This window comes from Gossypium raimondii, chromosome 3 (assembly GCF_025698545.1).
Source record: "Gossypium raimondii isolate GPD5lz chromosome 3, ASM2569854v1, whole genome shotgun sequence".
NCBI lineage: Eukaryota > Viridiplantae > Streptophyta > Magnoliopsida > Malvales > Malvaceae > Gossypium > Gossypium raimondii.
The window spans coordinates 18,867,188-18,888,840 of NC_068567.1; the positions used below are offsets into that span (position 1 = coordinate 18,867,188).

Consider the following 21,653-nt stretch of genomic DNA (forward strand, 5'->3'; position numbering starts at 1 on the left):
ATAGATGTATCATCATTAAAAGCTCAACGTGTATTCATCACTTTCAAGGCTACACATAAAATAAGGTATAATGTCATATTTGGTAGAGCAAATCTGTATTTCAATTTTTAAAAAATTGATTTTCATATTAGACCTTAAACCTTAACGTCATTTATCAATACAATATTTTTAATTAATGGTGTTAATTTTTACTACAGGACACATGGCAAAATTATAAAGTGCCATGTGGCACCGTTTGTTAAAAAAATTAAATGATCAAGTTAAGGGACCTAAAAATGATTATACCTATTTATTTTATATTTTAAAAGCAAAAAGAAACTCAAACTTTTGACTTTTCTACTAATTTTTTAAGTCAGAATTAATTTTCCATTTCTTTCTCCTTGTTCTTTTCTTTTTCTTCGATTCCTCCTTCCTCAACCATCCTCACCGCTTCCATGACCAGCCTCCTTTCCGGCCTGAAAGTGATACCGAGTGTTGCTCTCAGTCTCCTCTTTTGATATCTCCAATAATATTTCTCGAAAATTTTCCCAAAAGCTACAGAAAAATGCCTCCAAATTGTTGAGAAAAAAAAAACAGATTCTAAATACCAAAGCTCTCAACATGTTTTAGCTTCCAGTTTTAAGTTTTCAAGATCCAACTTTTGCTTAGAAAGTTTGTGTTTTTGAGATGGGCTTGGCGTTTAACGTTGTTTAATTGTTTGTAGTGAGAAAAGCCATTTGTTTGTTGGTGAGAAAAAAACCCAGATTCTAACAACATTTGAATGAAAATAAATAAAGTTGCAGCCATTGTTGAAACACCAATGGCTGAAACCAATCGGTTTTCTATGGAAGAAAAAGGAGCCTTTTAAGCTTGATTTTAGTTTTGAGATCTTCAAATATTTGGGCTAACTCTTTCAGAAATAGAAAGAGTTTCTTTTAAAATTTTAAAGAAAGAAGAAAATATTTAATTTTTATAAAATAATAATAATAAACGAGAAAGGGAGGAGGAGATGAAAACTCGGAACAACTGTTGAAGTAAAGAAGAATGAGGAGGCATCGATTTTTTTTGCTTTTATATTAAAATCAGAATAATTATTTTCAAGTCTCTTCCCTTGATAATTTTTTTTTACAAACGATGACACGTGGCACCTTATGATTTGGCATGTGTCCTAATAGGTCAAAAAGTTAATCAAATATACTACATTGATAAATGACGTTAAAGTTAGTATCAAACTCAAAAAAAAAAAAATGTCAAAGTTCAAATACCAAATATGACATTAAAACCATAAAACAATAATTATAACAATATTCCTCTACCAATTACTAATATATAATCTTTATTTTAAACTTTAAATTAGAATTTTTTACCGAAAATGATTTTCTACTTTGTCTTCACCCGATATAATCAATGTTGCATTTATAGTCTTTTAACAACTCAATCCATCTTCTTTATCTTAAGTTTAACTACTTTTGAGCGAATAAATACTTTAAACTTTTGTGATCAATATAAATATAACACCTCTCTCCATGTAGAGAATGTCTCCAAAATTTTAAAGTAAATACAACAGTTGACAACTCTAAATCATGTGTCAAATATTTTCTCATATAGTTTTAGTTGTCGAGAAGCATAAACAACTACTTTTTCATCTTCCATCAACACACATCCAAGTCCATTATAAGATGCATTATTATAAATGACATACTCCTTTCTTGACTCGGGTCGTGTTAAGTGCTTTCTTCAACTCTCAAGGCTTCGTTGGCAGCCATTGGTCCACTCAAACTTAACATTCTTTTAAAGTAGCCTGGTCAATGGTAAAAAAAACATAGAAAATCCTTTCATAAATCATTTATAATAACCAACTAATCCTAGAAAACTTTGCATTTTGATTACATTTTTTGATTGTTTTCATTCTAGGATAGCCATGACTTTCTTAAGATCAACTCGAATGTCTTCATCTAATATCATATGTTTCAAAAAAGCAACTTTTTTCAACCAAAATTCACATTTATTAACCTTAGCATAAAACTGTTTTTCTCTCAAAGTCTGTAGTACAATTTTCAAGTGTCTATCATATTCCTCCTCATTTTTTGAATACACCAAAATATCATTAATAAACACCAATACAATTTGATCTAGGTAAGACTAAAATATTCAGTTAATCAAATCCATAAAAGCAGCAGGTGCATTAGTAAGTTCAAATGGCATCACTAAGAATTCATAATGATCGTACCTCATTCTAAACGTAGTTTTAGACACATCTGATTTCTTCATCCGAAGTTGATAATAACTTGATTGGAGATCAATCTTCAACCATACACTTGCTCCTTTTAACTGATCAAACAAATCATTAATCTTTGGCAAGGGATACTTATTTTTCAATGCTACCTTATTTAATTATCGATAATTAATACATAATCTCAAAGATTCATCTTTCTTTTTTACAAATAAAATTGGTGCACCCTAAGGCGATACACTGGTACATATAAAGTCTCGATCTAACAACTCTTGCAATTGAGTCTTCAACTATTTTAATTCTATAGGTGTTATTCAATAAGGAGTAATAGATATTGGTGCAATGTCAGATAACACAAAAAAACTCAACTTCTCTTTCAGGCGATAGACTTAGCAATTCTTTTGGGAATACATTAGGATACACCCGTACTGTAGGTATGTCTTCCAATTTAGGATTTTTTATTCTTGTATCTAGGATATAGGATAAGTATATCTCACACACTTTTCTTATAATCTTTTAAGCTGACAATGCAGATACAACACTGGAAAGAACATTAGGTGAATCAAATAAAAGAAAAGTGCCAGTAACAACATGTTAAGGATGCATGCAGAGCATGATCATAAGTTTGTCCAAGTCGCGGATTTGACCTAGGGTTCTAGACGAATGATTGAGAACTTTGAGTTGGACACTACCTGATATTCAAGCAAATCCAAGTCAGATCTAAGAATTAAAAAGGGCAACAATTAAAACAAGTAACAAAAGAAAAAAAAAAGAACAAAGAATCCTAATTAACGATTGGAAACAATTAAACAAGAACATAACAGAATAATAATAAAAACGAAACAAGAAAAATAGAAAAGATGTAAAGTGGCATTAGAAGTCCTAAAGAGCCTTAGAAATCATATGAATCCACAACTTCCTTCAAATGACTATAATTTCTCCTCCAAGAAAGAAAACTCGGCAAAAAAAAAGCTTGAAGATGATTCTCACAATTTGAAAAGATTGTTAAAACTCTTCTAAAAGAAAACTCAAGAGAAATTCTTGAAGATAGAAACTCAAAAAGTGTAACACCCTATACCTGGCTTGGTCGCTAAGCCCGAATATCAGGATGCCATACCACCATCTCATGTCACTTATAGTAAATTGTTATATTATTAAGAAATCATCCTTTTTATCAATGATCTTATAAATTTTTAGTCAAACATATATCAGTCATCATTAGAGATGCCAAACATACTTCAAATAGTCTTATAAATATAATTAAACATGCATTAGGATCGCTTAGCAAAATTTCCAAGACAATCACGTAGGTACTAATACTAGGATAAGGGTATCGATATTTTCCTAGTACGGTATCGATACTGTTTGCAAAATCGGTACCAAATCAGCATTATGTTTCTCTTCTAAAATAAAAGTCTCAGAAAATACCAATAAAATTACCCCGAGTATCGATACTTGTGATATGGTATCGATACCAATTTACGATTTTGACTTCTTGCACATTTCAAAATCACAAGGGTACCATTTTTACAACACGAATATCGATACCTCTGCTTCAAACCAGAAAAATACAATATTTTTAAGCATATAAGTCATTCCAACTTGTACCAATTCATTATGCTATCATATCATCATCAAATAAACATCAAAATGACTACAATCACAATTTCAAACATCGAGAATAATTCTAAGCAATAATCAACCTATCATGGTTCAAACCTTTAAATCCTGAAAACAAATAAACTATGGAAACATCCAAAATATCATGGCAAAATTCATGCAACAATTCTACAACATTGCCTATATTTCCCTAAAACATAAATGAATTAATAACACCTACGAAATAAAGCTAACGTCTTGCTTGAATCACCCCTCAAAAACCAAATCGCTCACACTAACACTTAACTACTCTTCAAAGGTTTTAAGAAAGGAGTAGGTGAGCTTAATAAGCTTAGTGAATGCTCAGAATAACCACAATGCAAACAATTCATCAAGCATCAATGAAGCAACCATATAACATAACCTCAACAGTTTCAACTCTAGTGTCATATTATACTTACTCGTGCATTATTACTAGTTTTTTTTACATGGTAAACATATTCACTTTCAAGTATATATCATATTACACATACAATCACATAACATTTAAGCAAATATCACAATACTCATATAATTACGTAACGTTCAAGCACATATCGTAATACTCATATGATCATAAAACAAGCATATATCGCAATACTCATATAATCACATAAATTTAAGCATATGTCGAAATACTCAAAGACATGTTATAGATAAATTGCATAATGGTCACATGTCATATAAACACATATCACAATACACACATATTCATAATTTAAGATAATTTGACACTTGAGCTATGAAATATAAAAGTGAGCTCTATCACTTATTGGATACACGAATCCTCAATACACCACATAGAGTCATAGAGTCAAATATGTCCCAAAAGTGAAACATAAAGCTAACACTCTCCTTATTTCCCCTTACATGTCCTGTTGAATAGAGCTTAGCTCACAATCCCTTATCCCTCCAACATATCGCAGGGCCTCAATGCCCAAAATCACTGTACGTATAAGTGAGTACTCACAATCCTATGACATGCCAACTATGTCCAACAGTTTCAAGATCACAAGACCAAATATCTGAAATCAAACACAAATCACTTACTAATTATCCATGCACTACCACTGCATATTTGCATCTTTAGCGAATCACTGTCACTAACATTTAACATATACATAACATGTACACATTTGCACTTTCACAACAGTTATCATAAACACATATCACATGTTATAGCATCTCTTTTCAATTCACATATTCACAAATGAATAAGCACATTGTTCACAAGATAGTATAGGTATGAGAAAGCTTACATTCGGAATTTAGAGTAGGGGTTTAGGATACTACTAAATTCTCAAATAACGCATTGAATCATGTTCACAATCAATTATTCCAAACACTCACTGGTTACGTTTTCGCCAAAAAGCTGAAAGCTCAAACTAGTTTTTCCTAGCTCTGAAATGGTCATAGAAAATTCGAAGCTAACACAATAAATTCACACAACAATACATAAAAAAAAATTAGCCAAGGACTCACCATAAGCAATAAAAAACATAAGCCAAAACTAAGTTGTCATGTAACCAAAACCTTTAACATAGCAAACTTTAATTCTGAATATCTTGGTAAATACTTAATCTTTTTGTCCAAAATGAATTCTGTTCATCTTATAATTCACCTACGACTAATTCCCAACCTTTAAACTACACAAAACTACTCAATTCATAGTATCAATTTTTTCGACATGTTTTATGACTATTTTCCAAAAAATTATTAAAACTCAAGAAATCTTTAACGAAACTTCAATGTAAGTTTAGAAACCTCTTAATCATGTCAAAACTAATTGAAAAACACTTTTAAACCACGTTTTTACTCAAAATCCCAAAATCCACCATTAACGAGCTAATTTTCAGTTTTTATTTAAAACATGTGATTTAATGGCTAAAAACTTACTTTTGAAGACTAAATAACATTTAAAACTATTTACAAGTTGAAGTGTTACCTTAGATGATGAAAAATTGAGCGTTTAATCGAAAATCCAAAAATCTCATAAGCTTGACAATGGAGAAATAAATAGTTATTTTGGGTGTTTTTCTTAACTTCTATGGAGATTTATACCTTAAGAGATGATAGAAATAAAAAGGAATTAGGATTTGGAATTCAAAATTGATTGGGAGAGTTGGAAGAACTATAGACGACATAAGTATGAGAGGAGAAGAAAACTAACCTGAAAATAAAACTATAAATGGGGGGTTTAGGTTGGATTTTAAAATCAGGTCTAAGTCTCTCTTAAAAACTTTAAGTTTTGACTCTTTTACAAATCAGTACTATTTTTCAAAATTAAAGATATTTAAAACTCATTTTCGAAATTGATTTAATTTTCTAAAAACCATAGTAAAAAATTACCGATAAACCATGTTGCAAAATTATGAACACTCTAAGGCTAAAATTCCTAAAATACCCTTAAAACTCATGTGCCCTATTTTGGAGTGTTGCAAAAAAGAATTTTATTAAATCAAAAGAGAATTTTTTGAATGAATATTGAAATATGTAAAATGAAGAGTTCTTTATATATATTAGCTAAGTAAATACAAATAAAATTGTAAATTGGAGGAAAAAACTCAAGAGATTGGGAGTAGTGAATGTCCTCCCTTAACACGGCGTAAACCAAATAAGGATCCTACTACAACAACTATTTACACTTCTCCAATTCACACTTTACTTGATATTCCAGCACCACCAACATAATTTACACACCCTACAGACTCCCCAATTCATGTACCTGATCCACCATAGACAAATAGTCTCATAGAAGTCATACCTCTAATTCAATTAGTTGTTCCTCCCAACATTCCACCACACGAGATTCCTTCTATTGAAAAATAATGATTTTTCTAGAGCTGATCATGGGTCGTGCCGGGCCGGGTTCAGGCAGGGCCCAAATAAAATTCTAGGCCTGTTTAATAAGCTTGGGCCCGGCCTGAAATATGGGCCTAAAAAATTGTCCAAGCCCGGCCCAAAATAAAATTGCTAAGCCCGACTCGGCCCGGCCCATATTAAATTTTTTAGCTTATTTTATTGAATAAAAAAATTTTAAAATATAATAAATCAAATACATTTATAAACATGAAAACAAATATTAAAACAAGAAAAAAATATAAAATGATACTAAAACAATTCTTAAAACAATACACATTGAAAATATAATAAAAAGTTGTTATATTAAAATTGAAACAAGTTAGAACTAAAATAATAACCAAATTAATAATAAAACAAAAGTTCTACAATATCGAAATACTATTAAAAACACAAGAGGCAACATAATAAATAGCTGCAAAAGAACAATAAAACACCACAAAAGTAGCACCAAAATAGCATAAAAACAACATAAAAATACAGCAACAAACAACACAAAAAATAGCATCACTAACAACACCAAAAAACGCAAAATATAATCAACCAACCAAAATATATATACATTAACCAATCAACATATTTAATTTTATAACAAACTATAAATTGTAAGCTAAATTAAATTGTCAACAATTAAAAAGGTAACCTAAAAAGCAATCGAAGAAACATTATCCTCATCGTCCTCATCATTCTTGCAACCAATTTCTAACATGAAATAACAATAAATAATTAGATAATCGAATTGATAAAAAATAATATAAAATTACAATAATAAAACGAGAATAATAATTACCCGTTGAAAATTCCTTAGCTCGCATCCAATCATCAAAGCAAACAACAACTTGAACCGTTTTTGGCTTAAGTGAACTCCTCAAAGGTGTGATAACTTTCTTACCTATGCTAAAAGCCGATTCGGAAGCTACAGTCGATATTAGAATTGCCAAATCATAAGCCGATAATGAAAGCTCATTATATCGAACTGAAATTTTGCTCAATAATCCAAAACATCTATTTAACTATTCAACTCAAGCTCTGGTTCTTCCAAATAAATGTCCAAGTGTGACTTTTCACTCTTAGTGCTAGATTCATTTAAATACCGTTTATAATCATCTCCCATCAAAACCTCCCCCAAAATCAACACTATTAACATTGTGTTGATACAAAATAGAATCAATAGGATATTTATCCGAAACATTAGAACTCTCAGCCAAAGAGGAAGACGTGGATTTGGATTTCTTAACATACTCGTCAAACAAGAGTCTAAGATTGCTAAGAATGGTTTCAACAAAATTTGAAGCATGAATACCATAAATTGTAGTAAAGCAATACTGCACATAATTCAACTTGTAACGAGGATCTAAAATTGCAAGACGTGACAATATCAACGAATACTCATCCCAATATTTATTAAATTTCTCTTGCATTTGTTTAACCATTGGAGTTAAAAAAGAATAAAGACCTTTAACTGTATCAAGTAAGACCTTGTGAACCTTCCAAACCCCTCTAAAATAAAGATTAGCCGTTGGATAATTAGAACAAAAAAAACACAAGTCACATCATAAAAGACTTTCAAAAATTTGCAAAGAATAGAAACATTTCTCTACTCCTAGTTAGAAAGTGCAAATATTTGATAATCTTTATCCCGTTGGCCCCAATAATCTAGCACATCTTTGTAGTAAAGAGAAGAGTCAAACATCAAATAAGTAGAATTCCATCACACACACACATCTTGACTCAAATTTTTTGTCACATTCAAATGAAAACTTTTGTCAGCCACATCATAAAATCTTTCCTAAAAATTCCTGACTTTTTTATGTACTTAATTCCATTTCAAATCTTACCAACAACATCATCAGCAAGTTCCAAATCAGCTTTAACTGTAAGATTCAATATATGTGCACAACATCTAACTTGAAAAAAACACCATCACACAAAATAGCTGGGTTCGCACAAAAACAATTTTTAAGACAGGAAACCATAACATCATTATAAGAAGCATTATCCAAAGTGATGCTAAAAATTTTCTTTTCTATACCCCATTGGGATAAACATAAAACAAGTTCATTCGCTATGTTCAAACCATCATACGGAGGAAATAAAGCTCTAAACCTTATGATTCTCTTTTGTAGCTTCCAATATTTGTCAATCCAATGAGCAGTAATGCAAATATATTCATCATTAGTATGCTCCGAGTTTCAATTATCAGAAGTTAGACAAATTAAACTAGGTGCTTTAGCTAACTCTTCTTTAACATGATCTCTCTCTTTTGAATAATACATTAGGACATCCTTAGGAGCTGTAAATCAACTTATATTCTTAAAATTGAGACTAGCAATTCTCATCATGTATCTAAATCCCGGTTCTTCAATTGTCTTAAATGAATGCTTGCCACACACAAGAAAAGTAGAAACAGCTCGACGACACTCATCAGCATCAAACTTGTAGTTTTTTTATAGATGGACCACCTCCTAATGATGGTTGAGTGGCTATGGTGTATTGAGTGATGTCATTATTAACTTTTTTCAAACAGTGATTCAGATGACGTCTTAAATGAAAGGTTCCACTAGAAGATTTAGCAGAGAAGATACTCTTACAGTGATTACATTGTGCCTTCAATTCATTTTTGTTCTCGTATTCAAGCTTTGTCATTTCATCTCACACCTTTAAAGTGGTAGACTTTTGACGTTTGAGAGCACTTTCATACTCATTAAACCCATCGTCCATAGGTATAGGAGTGTTCGAACTAGTCATAGTCATAAAAACTCAAGTCCTTAAATCCAAATAAACCAAAAGTTTATATAATTGTTCAAAAATTGTATATAATATATGAATTATTCCATATTATTATTTACTATCATAAAATGTTAGCCCAAATTATTCCTGAAAAAAAGGAAGATACATAATTTAAGTAAGTTTCAGAGTAGAAAAAATGGCACAAACATTTGTACTTTTGCATATTTTCAACGTAAAATAATGGTATAACATGATTTTTTTACAGTGCTGGTTGTAGTTTCCAGCAATTAAAAGAAGAGAAAAACCAGAAACATTAATGAGACAGTGAAACTATTGAACACAAGTTAGGAAAGACAAAAGTAAAACTAATGAACCCAAGTCTTTCTGAGTTAAAGATAAAGATAGCTTCTTCTAGTACTGTAATAATGATTATGTAATGTCAATAAACCTTGAAGTAAATTTTGATTGTCTTTTAATAAAAGCTCCAATAATTTTTTAACTTATTCTCTCTCATTTAAATATTTTTTGTGTAAAAGATTTAAATACTTATGTTGGACATTGAGATTTTGCATGATTGAGACTGTACATAAGATTTGGTTTGCACAGAAAAGAATAGTATAAAAATAAATTAAAGATAAACTTTTTCATTTTCAAATATTGGAATCTGAGACCTTCGGGGTCCAAAACCAAAGACTCAATTCTCAAGTTCCAACAGAAGAAATGGGTATTCGGGAAGTTTGGCACGGGATTTTTAAGTTATAACATCTCTGCAATGCTTCAGCACTAGCAGTATCACTAAGAAAGATTGAATCACCCTGGAACTCTAAATTAGAAATTGTTGTACTATTTAAAAGTTTACTTTCTTTCAACGTGTGGTTTAAAAAAAGAAACTGAATTTTTTTTTACGATATTCTCTGAGTAAGCCAAATAGAGGATTCTAAAACCTAAATAGCAATTTGACACATTAGAGCATTTATGCTATTCCTTAAAAAAATAAATAAAAATTCTTCAATCCCTGGCCAAATTCCCAGCTTAAGTAAATAATAATAAAGAAAGACCGAGAGTCCAAATCTCCAAGACTCCATTATAATTGCTCAAGAAGAACTAAAGCTTCATAAGAATACTGTAATGCAAAAACCAACATTACTAACCAAAATAATTGAAATGCAAAAAACCAATAGTTACGGTTAAAAATATTTTAAAAAGAAGAAGAAGAAGCTTACTGTGTTGTGGGGAGCTCCGAGACTGCAAATGAAGAAGCGTAGAGAGGTTTTCTCTACTATCTTTTTTGGCCTCTCTTCCTATTTTTTCTCGATTCTTTGAGAAAAAAGCGAAAAGGCTAGAGACAATGAGCTGACTGAGGTTGAGGCTTTTAAGAGTGTTAGGTTGTTTGATATAAGCAGGTGGGAGGTGGAGATGAATATGGTGACTGGTGATTGGTGAGCAGCGCCGACAGACAGCCCTGCTGGATCGGTGGAGGTGGTGGTGAGTTAGGGATTTTGATTTTGGAAATGGGAATAAGGGGGAGGAAGGCACGAAATGAAAGTGAAACTAAAAAAAACGTAAAGTTAAAAATTTAAAATGTTTAAAAATAAAATAAAATATTTAGTATATAATTCGGGTTGGGCCAGGGCTAAAAAAATCTTACTTGAGGCCTGGTCCGTTTTTTAAACGAGCCTCGTCTTTTGTCCAAGCCTATTTTTCGGGACTATATTTTTACTCAAACCTTCCCATTTTTCGGGCGAGCCTTCGGGCTGGACCAGGTGGCCCGGCCCATGATCAGTTCTAGATTTTTCCCTTGGCGTGACCTAATGAAGTCAAGCTACCTTCTGTCTCTATAACAGTATTTTTTTTAGTGGTGTCAAAAACAGTGGTTACAGGACCACAATTCTAACGTGTCAGTCTGTAAATATTAATTATTTAATATTTACGAAATTATGTGTCGTATTGAATTTTGGTTAAGAAATTTTAACATTTAGATAGTTAATTAACTAAAAGGATTAAATCATAAAAGTTGCAAAAGTTAGTTACTATTAGTTATAAGTACTAAATGACTTTGGAATTAAAAATTAATGGACTTAAATGGTAAATATACCATGTAGTTAGATATAGTGGGCTGTTAAAAGGGTGAATTAGTGTGAAATTTTGATGTTTATTGAAGTGTAAATTGGTAAATAAATAATAAAACCTAAATTAAGTAAAAACAAATGGTCATATTCCTTATTTTTACTTTGTGAAACCGAAACACCATAGAAATATTATGGAAGCTTTCGGCCTTGACTTAGCTCACTTGCATGGTAAGTATTTTTCACTTGTTTTTCATGAATTTTATATTTGTGAGATCGTTTTAACTCTATGTAGCTGAACCAAAGGTTAATTTGTGAAACTGTTAAATGTTTTGGAAGATGTCATTGATGAATTTGATGTATTTTTGAAGTTTAATGGTAGAATATGATGCTTGGGTGTTAAATAGACATATTTTGTTAAGTGATTTTGTATGATTTTTAGGTTTAGGAATTTAAGTGAAAAGAATTAAAATAAGCATAGTAAATGTACCACCCCAAACCCAGCCTAGAAGTTTAAGCCGAGTTTGGATGAGTTACACCAACGTAGTAAAAACGTACTTCTTTTCAGAGTTTGAACTTGGAAAACCAGAAATTCATTTTAGTCGATTTAGATGATTTTGTAGTTTCATTTTAGACTTGGCAGATATTGACGAGATTATAAAAAAAAAATAAGACAAGTCCAAAACATATTACAAATCCAAATGATTAGATTGTAGTTATCTCAGTGCAAAATAATCCGAGCTCCCACACATCGTCCAATCCTAAATCAGATGGTTTCCTAAACAGATAAAGTTGAGACAAAGGGTGAGTCACCAAGCACTGCGTATAACCAAACTCAAATACAAATAAATAGAACGTAATATATAGATCGTAGTAACGCAAGCATTTGATAACAGTTGTATAACTAGTACGAAACAGATCTCAAGTATCACAAAGATTTCAACAAAGGTAGTACAATAGAACAAACCAAAACAAAATAGAGTACAACAACACATTTCAAACAGAACAGAGCAGAACAACACAATTCAAACAAAATAGAACCGAATAAAACAGAGCAGAGCAATGTTGAATAGAACAGAACGGGATAGAGCAAAACAGAGCATGTATGTTTATGCAGATGCAGTATTTTTCAAATAGATCAGAATGCAGATTTATCAAAAATTATCCTGCCCAACTCCGCTACACGCCAAAATAGAGTTCCCCAGAACTCGTCTAGCTAGATCACACCAATAGATAATTGTGGATAGTGCCACCAAAATATTTACAGTTGAAACTGTCAGACCGAATATGTGTGGTCAAACCACTGTATTACAGTCGAGTTGCCAGAATAGAATTGTGGATAAACCACTAGATAATGCAGATCATTAAACTGTCAGAACTTCCTTCTTTTACATCAACCCAAATCCCATGTAATGTGTCATGGCATGCATATACAAAATCGGAGTGGTGAGCATGTAAGTCATGCTATCATTCGATAACAGAATTAGTAGACATGAGAGTTCATGTTTTGGTCAGACTTATCAAATCTCAACAAATCATATCAGATTTTTCATGAAGTCACATGCACAGTTATAGATCAAAATCAGTAACAATTAATCTAACATGTTCAGGTATCGTACATTCTTCAACAACATAGTAAAGTAGAAGATTATAAACTAGAAGCAGTAAGAATCAATCTAACATAATCAGATATCACATATTCTTCATCAACAGAGAATCGTGGAGGCATACCAACAAACTTAACAAAATACAGATCGTACCTGGATAATTCTATAACGACCCTATAGTAAGGGGTGTCGGGAAGTGCATTCTCGGGACTCTGTTCCCGTAAATTGGATTAAAAATATTTACGAAGTTAGTTGTATAGTTAATTTGATTTTGGTTAAGTGAATTTGCATGAATGAAAAGTTATTAAGTATAAGGACTAAATTTCGTATAGAGTAAAAGTTGAATTATAGATTAAAATTAATTAACGTGACCAAAGAAGCAATTATACCTTTGTTCCATTATGTGGACGGCATTAATGATCAAGTATATATATTATATGTAAACTTATTTTATATATATTATAGTAATTAATAAATTAAAAGTTAAAAGTATGAATATATAATATATAATAAATGAAATTATATTAGATAGAAAGTGGAGAAATGTGAAAAAGACATGCATAATTAAATAGAAAATAAAAGAAAGAAAAGAAAGAAGAAAATGAGAGAAATGCACGATAGTAAGGGTTTCTATGTTTTAACTTCAATTGGTTAGTCAATTTACTCCATTTTTTATAATTTTTATATTTTTAGAATCTTGGTTTTAAATACTACCGACCTATGTTGAAATTTTAGCATTGATTAAGATTTTAAATGTTGTTAATGTTGAATAGTTTTAGTATTAGTGATTAAATTGATAGATTTTAAGCTAGAAATAGAAAAGGATTAAATTGTAGAAGAAATTGCAAATTTTAAGTAATAGGGACTAAATTGTGAAAATTCAAAATTTAAGGGTTTAATTGAAAATAAAGAGCTAAATTTAGCTTAAAGTAAAATTACTATAAAAATATGGGATTAAATGTGAAGAATAAAAATTAGTCTTGATTTAGGGACTAAATTGGAATTTAAGCAAATATTGAGTAAAAATTGAAATATTCAATGTGGAATTGAATTGTGTTGTATCGATGTATTTTGATTGTTTTAATTTCGTAACTAATGTCTTACTTGAATCCTCGACTTAAAAGGGGAAGTCTAAAATCAACGTCAAATAGCTCGGAATATACGGTTTGTATTTTTGTAAATCTAAACCTAGTTGTTAATTGTTGTATTTTGGTTTAATGCATATGGTAAGTGGTTGAAGTGAGTATTTTGGCACTTTGATAGTGAATTGAAATTATAGTTGATTAAAATGGATCGAATTGGTATATACATTATGAATGTATTGATTATTTGAATTGAAATGAATATATGTGTAAAGGTGATAATATGCAAATATAAGAATTGGATATTGGTTGTATTTAAAAAGTGAAATGAACCCCTATTAACTATATCGAGTTGAGTCAGATATAGATGGCATGCCATAGGATAGGAAGAGTTTAGGGATTTCTTCGACTTTTATTCGATGAGGCATTGGGTGCCAATTTGCTTCGATTTAACCGATGAGACACTGGGTGTTAATTTATATAGCGTTGGGTGCAGTTATTACTTCAAATTTATCTGATGAGGCATTGAGTGCCAAACTGGTATGTTGGTTGGATCTATGTATCCGTCCAAGTCCAAGTCATGTTAATAGGGGTAATTAAATAATAAATTTCTACGATCGATATTGAAACGGCAAAATATGTGAATTGGAAATGGAAAAGTGGATTGATATATGAAAGGTGAAAATGTTGTGATCATAAATGAGATATATGAGAAATGTACTCATGGATTGAATATAGTTGGTTTATGCCATTGTTAAATGAAATGTTGAATGATCTATGAAAAGCTATTTTTATAGCAAGTGATATTAATTGAGTTATATGTTAAACCAATTAATGGAAGGGTATTTGTGAAGTTGAGCAAATCATGAAATAATGTGGTATTATGCATGAAATTGAGATGGTGATAAATTACAATTGCTTATTAGATAGTAATGTGATTATACAATTCAAATTGAGCATTCATGTATCTTTATGTCTTTAAATTTTCGAATTATAGAAATATCGTTGAGTTTCACTCAGTGTACGATTTTGTTTTCCGTGCGCAAGTTAGGTAATTTTCTTTTGATTGCCGACTCAACATCCAACAATGATCTCGATCTCAAATGTGGTGAAGGTTACCTTTTGTGATGGGATGTACCTTAGTGGTCTTAGTTAATAGTTATTTTATGAATGGATTGCAATGGAGTTATAATTATAATGTTGGTTTGAGTATATATAGTATATGTTTGTGTTTGGAGCCATAATTTGGCATGTTGATTTGAACTAAGACTTGTTAGGTGTTTGTGAATTTAAGTTTGATGATTTAGGTAGATATAAGCTAGGCCAAATTGATTGATTTTGGCATGTTTAAAACTTTGATTTGAATGATGCATGGAAGATATGTTTTGATGATATAACTTGTGGTACCAATAAGGGTACATTGGTTAGGCACCTAGGATGATTGTTTTAGCATGTTTTGAGTATGTTTTATCGTGTTTTGAATAGGTTAAATGAATGGTTTTTGAGTTTTTTAATGCCCAAGAAGTAGGAAATGATAAACTTGTTGTTTAAGGTGCAATTTAGGTCCACACGGCCAGACACACAGGCGTGTGACTTGGCCGTCTGAGACACACAGCTGGCACATGGGCGTGTGAGGCTATTTCAAGAGTTACACGGCCTGGCACTTGGACGTGTGACCCAAATCAGAAAGTAACACGGCATAGACACGGGCTGAGACACGGCCGTGTGTCCCTATTTCAAAAGTTACACAGCCTGAGACACGGGCGTGTGTCTCAGCCGTGTGAATCACATGGCCTAACCACACGGCCGTGTGACCTCTGTAGTTGAATTTTTTTAAATTTTACCTCAAATTTTCAAATGTTCCCGATTTAGTCCTGAATTGTTTCTAAAGTGATTCTAAGGCCTCGAGGGATTGAATAAGGGACGATATGCATTCTTAATGACGGATTATGTTGTGACTATTAAAATGTTTTGAAATGAATAATTTAGGTAATGTTTATTCGGAAATACTCTGAAACCCTATTTCGACGACGAATACGAGTTAAGGGTGTTACAAATTCGTACACATTAGACAATAGCATATTATGTTCTAACAGATCCTACACGCTTAGGTTTAAATATAGCAGATATACATACGAATCACAAGTTTTTCATCATCAGATCATTAGATATCAGGTTTTATAGTCTAATTTAGATTAAACGGACCCTACAGTAGGCCTGCGTTCGTTTCGAACGACACTTATGGCCCGAGGGAAAAATTCTAATCATTAGTCCACATGCCTATGTGGTTCACACGACTTGTATAGCTGGCCCGTATGACTCCACACAGTCCAACACACGCCCGTATGTCCCACACTGCTTGAGACACGCCCGTGTGTCCCACACAGCCTGACACACGCCCATGTCACCTGCCCGTGTGCTTTTAATCCGCACTCAGTGAGTTACAGGGCTTGGACACATGTCCGTGTCATTGGCCCGTGTGAACCCTGTTTAACACATAACCACACACAGCCAAAACAGTCACATGTGTGCCTTTAAATTTCATGATCAATGAGTTACACGACCTGCCACACAGCCCATCACACGACTATGTGACTTACACGGCCTACCACAAGGCCTGGCACACAACTATGTGGCGTTGACAATCTTTTTTTTGGTGACTATAATTCAAAGAGGAAGGGGTTTCTGATACCCACCTGATTTGGATTCGATACAGAAGCAGCATTGATGAATTTTATCCCTAAAATGACATTATAGCGACAAATCAGACGACTCATTCATAAACAAACCGCTAAGATTAACGTCCGAGATCAAAGTTATGTCGAAGAACTTTTGACACAAAACCTTAAATTGAAACCTACCAAAAACTGAATTGAACCGAGCAAGAGAAGTCAGATCCCATACAGAATCAATTTTGCGTACATAGCAAAAAGAAAGATAACTTGAAGAAAAGAATCACAACGAAGAAAATTAAAGAAACAGATGAGAAATGGCGGAAAAGAAATGGAAAAGTGAATGTGGAATAACACAAGAGATTTCTGGGAAGTTTAATTAACCAACAAAAATTTAAACTACCACACAAAGCAATTCAAAAAGAAAATGTTTCCCTATTACTCTCACAGGGATTCGAACACCAGACCAAATAGTATACAGAAGCTTAACCATTGAACCACTAGGCTTATTGCTATGATCAATTGATTGAAATTAACTTATAACTCACATGTCCAAAGATAGGGTTTTAATGAAGAATAGCAAAATTTCAAGAGATAGGATTTGAACCTGAGGCCTCATGCTCATAACCAGAACACTTAACCACTTAACCAAACCAATTTACTTGTCAAAAATTTCTAGGATCTAAACTCATAACCAAGGGATAACCACTCTTGGTGTCAAAAACTAATTTTTTCTAACCCGATTTTTGGAGTGTTACAGTTTTCTTGTGAAACTTTAGCATGGGTGGAATGATTAAGGATGTAAATGGATCCGGCACATGGGTTTAGGGTCTAATTGTGAAAATAGACTAGTTTTGATATTGAAGACTAAATTGAATTAAGTGTAAACTTTTGAGGCAAATGTGAAAATTTTAAAATAGGAAATCATTTGCACTAAATTGAATAATATGTGAAATTAAAGCTGATAATTGAAATAAACTATTTTATAGATCAAGAAAAAGTAGATAGATAACCGGGAAAAAAGGGAAAGTTGTTGAGTAGTCTCTGAACCTCCGTTGTCTTTGCAGTTTAGTCCAGGTAAGTTTGTACGGTGTAGTTTCGTATTAAATTAGATATTTTATTAATTATGAATTGAGATGTTGAATATTTTGACATAATTGAATTGAAGTAAGTTGATATGAGTTTGGAAAATAATTGATTTATATAATCTTATTCGATATTATATTGAATTGATGAATGTAGGAGAGGATACAATTGGCACACAAATAGGTTTTTGATACACGCAATACGGGTTTGGCTGTGATGAGATGATAATTACTGCTTTGTTACTGTTCATTGAATATACCGAAGTCCAACATTTGTGCGAACTATCAAGTTATATTTATAGTGATTTTGTTGTTTTACCAGGGGCGTATGTAAAGTCTTTGGGCATGGCACTTGATGCCCAAGTGTATGTCAAAGGATGTTAGCCTACAGGCTAGTAACTTGGTGACTAGGTGTGTTCTCGGTTGGTCAAGCTCATTCCAACATCTTGGTATGTTCTGGATTGTTAGTCGTGTATCTAAATCCGTTTTATTGTTCATCGGGTAGATTTTAAATTGAATTGATATTGAATAATCCAGTTTAGTTGTAAAGTTTATTTATTGTGTGTATAGCTGTAAATACTTACCTATTGAATGTTGTGTTTGACAGGATTATATTTAATTAACAATTTCTATGTGATTTATGTGTTTATACGGTAAGTTTATTGTTCTAACCGTTGAACTTTAGTAAAGCTTACTTGTGTTATTTCTTATGTTTCTTTGTAGATTACCTTTTGTGGAAAAATCGAGAGGTCGAATCAACTCAAAGAAGTCACACTATCTAGATATCTTTTGGTAGTTTTTGGATGTTTACTTTTGGATTATATGGCATGTAATAGGTGTGTTGGTATATGTTTGGATACTTACCTTATATGTTATATTTTAACTAGATGTAAAGTTGTTTAAATTTGCTTGTATGTGTGTTTTTAGTTTTGGTAAGTATATGTCTCTTATGAACTTAAATGGTTATTTAGCATGAGTCTGAATGAAATAGTCATGGTATGATATATTTGGATGCAAGTGGATTGAATGAAAAAGATAGACTTGGCATTAGATATTATAGGTAATTGGGAACTTGAAAGTATTTAGTTTGTTGTGAATGTGATTTTGATTTGAATATTGAATTGTGGTGTCAATAAGGGCCCATTGGTTAGATTTTTGTGTTTGAATAGGTATTAATAATGTCTCTTGTGTGATAGAAAAAAATTTGTATGGAATGAAGTTTCAAATATGCGATTTTACCATTTTGAATTTAGGTATCGATACTTTGGCATTTGGTATCAATACTTGACCATATGAACAGTTTTAAAACAAACAGAATACCAAAATGGTATTAATTTTTATTTCAAGATTGATACTTTTTCATAAAATATCGATACCTTAAAATAAGTATCGATAACATTGTTTTCCAAAGAAAACAATACTCAATTTTGGTATCTATTTTCAAAAGGTATCAACGAAAAAGGTATCGATACCAATTACAGATTTTCACTTTAAACTTTAATCTTTAAATTTATTTTAAATAAATCATATTTCAAGCTTCGATTTTACAATTAGGTACTTTTAATGTTTTAAAAAAATTAATATTTTTGATTGCAAAGAATATAAACTATCAATAACTACGTAGTGTTTAGTAAAGTGGTTACCAATTTGTTGAATGTTACTGTAGCATCTCTTTACTCAGTTCTAGCGACCAGGCTAGGTAAGAGGTGTTATAGTCTCATTGAGTTTCATTTTCTCATAGCAAAAAAATTCAGTGCCTCAATAGTTTAAGAAGGCTTTTACCTCTTATGTTTCTTCCAATCATGATTCATCTTCTTTGTCTCTCATGGCAAAGGCTTCACAAGCCTTATCTGTAGAGCATGGGCTTTGGAGTTGGGCCTTCCAAGACACCACTGATCGGTATAATACTAAAATTACGAGCTTGGAAGAGGTTGTGAAAACTGGTGTTAGCTCTATGGCTAAATTACGCCGAGTTCATCAAGAATCAAACAACTTGATTGGTAGACTTAATGTCTGAGTTATGGCTTTAAAGCGAAAATATAAAAAAGCACAGACTGAGTGTGAACAGTTAAAAGAGGAGATCAATCAGCTAAAGTGTAAATAATATTCTTTAGTGGAGAAGCTTAAAGCTTAGAAAGATCGTCACAAAGCAAAGTCAAAAGGTTTACGCCATTCTAGCGAAGAAACTTTCAGAAAATTCCAAGAGGACACCACAAAGAACCTTAATGAAGCTTATGGAGGTCCAATCTGATTCTACACACCCAAGTGGCCACAAGTCCTCTTGATCTTAGTCGAGTAGAATTTAATTGTCTTAGTGACATCTCTACTGGGTCACTAAACTTCAATGTTTACCACCCTCAGGGCAAAGACTGGGAAACCTTTTAGAGAGAGTGGAAACAGTGAGTTGGGTTTTTCATTCCTAACATGCTTGAATTTGAAGATAATGAAGAGGACTTGGCAAATGGAGCACAAAATCCTAAAGGTTATCCTCCAACAAAAGATATCCCAATTAGCCGATAGACCAACCCGTCGAAGGAAAGAATTAAGAATTTCATTTGTTTTACCTTGTAATTCTCTTTCTATTATTTGTGTAATATATCCCTAGTTTATTAATTAAACTATCTTTTTGTTCATTCATTATCATTCATATCAAAATTTTTTAATCATAATAGAACATGCTTCATACAAACAAAAGTTTAACATACTGAGAGACTAAGCCAGGTTTGGCGTACTATACATATAGGGCTCATCCCCAAATTTAACTGTTTGAGGACTGGCTGAACCGAGCTCTGATACCAACTTGTAATGCCCTTAACCTAACCCGATTCTTCAAGTCCAAAGCTTAGGTGTTAATACACAATTCTTAACAAAATTTCTAAGCAACCTTATTAGACTTTTAACTCAAAGCATTTGCCTTAACATTTACCATAATTCATTATCATTAAAGAAACAAGGAAATGTATTTAAACATAATACATCATATCTATAATAATTTATTACGTACATAGGTTTAATAAAATATACTCATATGGCGTAATCTTACAATAAGACATTTGTCCAAATAGGTGCACTTTATGCATAGTTTCCCCGTTTATCGCTTCTTTTGCATACTCCTGACTTGTCCCTCCCAATAAACATACTTAAATAGTAACACTTGAAATATAAACATAACATTTCTTAAGTCAGAGGAACTTAGTGAGATGTGACACAACATACCTTTTAAACTTATTATGCTGAATTCCTTATCTTGTGAGTTTAAATTTCCTCGTATATGTCTTTGGTGGATGCCTTCACATTGTCAATTATATGATTGCATAATTACACGCCACTTATAATTCTTAATGTATCATCATTCGTCCAACTGCTTAATTGATGATACTACCTTTTTCTTTCTCTTCAAATAAATTTTAAATAGTTATTCGCAGTCATCATTTTTTGCAGATACTACTTATTGTACTTTTGGCGGATTCTCATACTAATCTTGTTAAATCAAACCTTAAGTTGAACTATTCTCTAACCCAACCCAATATATACTCATACTGATGAGAAACAATTCAAATCATTTAGAATAATTTCCAGACGTCTTTGTTACACATCTCATAACCAAACATGATACTAATCACATATAATAAATGCTAGATAACTCAGATTTCCACCTTAATAGCACAGATAATTCAAACTAGCAAACTCTTACATCGAATA

The 21,653-nt window shown here is 31.8% G+C and overlaps 1 long non-coding RNA gene across 3 annotated transcripts; it reads right to left on the bottom strand.

Annotated features, from left to right (window-relative positions):
• Nucleotides 1-1,461: 1,461 nt before the first annotated feature.
• On the bottom strand, nucleotides 1,462-11,010 carry LOC105793780 (uncharacterized). 3 transcript variants are annotated; one of them, XR_008194325.1, is made up of 6 exons: nucleotides 10,663-11,007; nucleotides 9,301-9,449; nucleotides 7,500-7,625; nucleotides 7,353-7,411; nucleotides 2,210-2,904; nucleotides 1,462-1,780 (listed from the first exon to the last, which is right to left on the bottom strand). It is a non-coding gene; the product is annotated as an uncharacterized LOC105793780 (long non-coding RNA). The 3 variants fall into 3 exon arrangements; XR_008194323.1 differs by having other exon boundaries at nucleotides 7,500-9,449; nucleotides 10,663-11,010; XR_008194324.1 differs by lacking the exon at nucleotides 9,301-9,449 and having other exon boundaries at nucleotides 10,663-11,006.
• Between the last annotated feature and the right edge of the window lie 10,643 nt (nucleotides 11,011-21,653).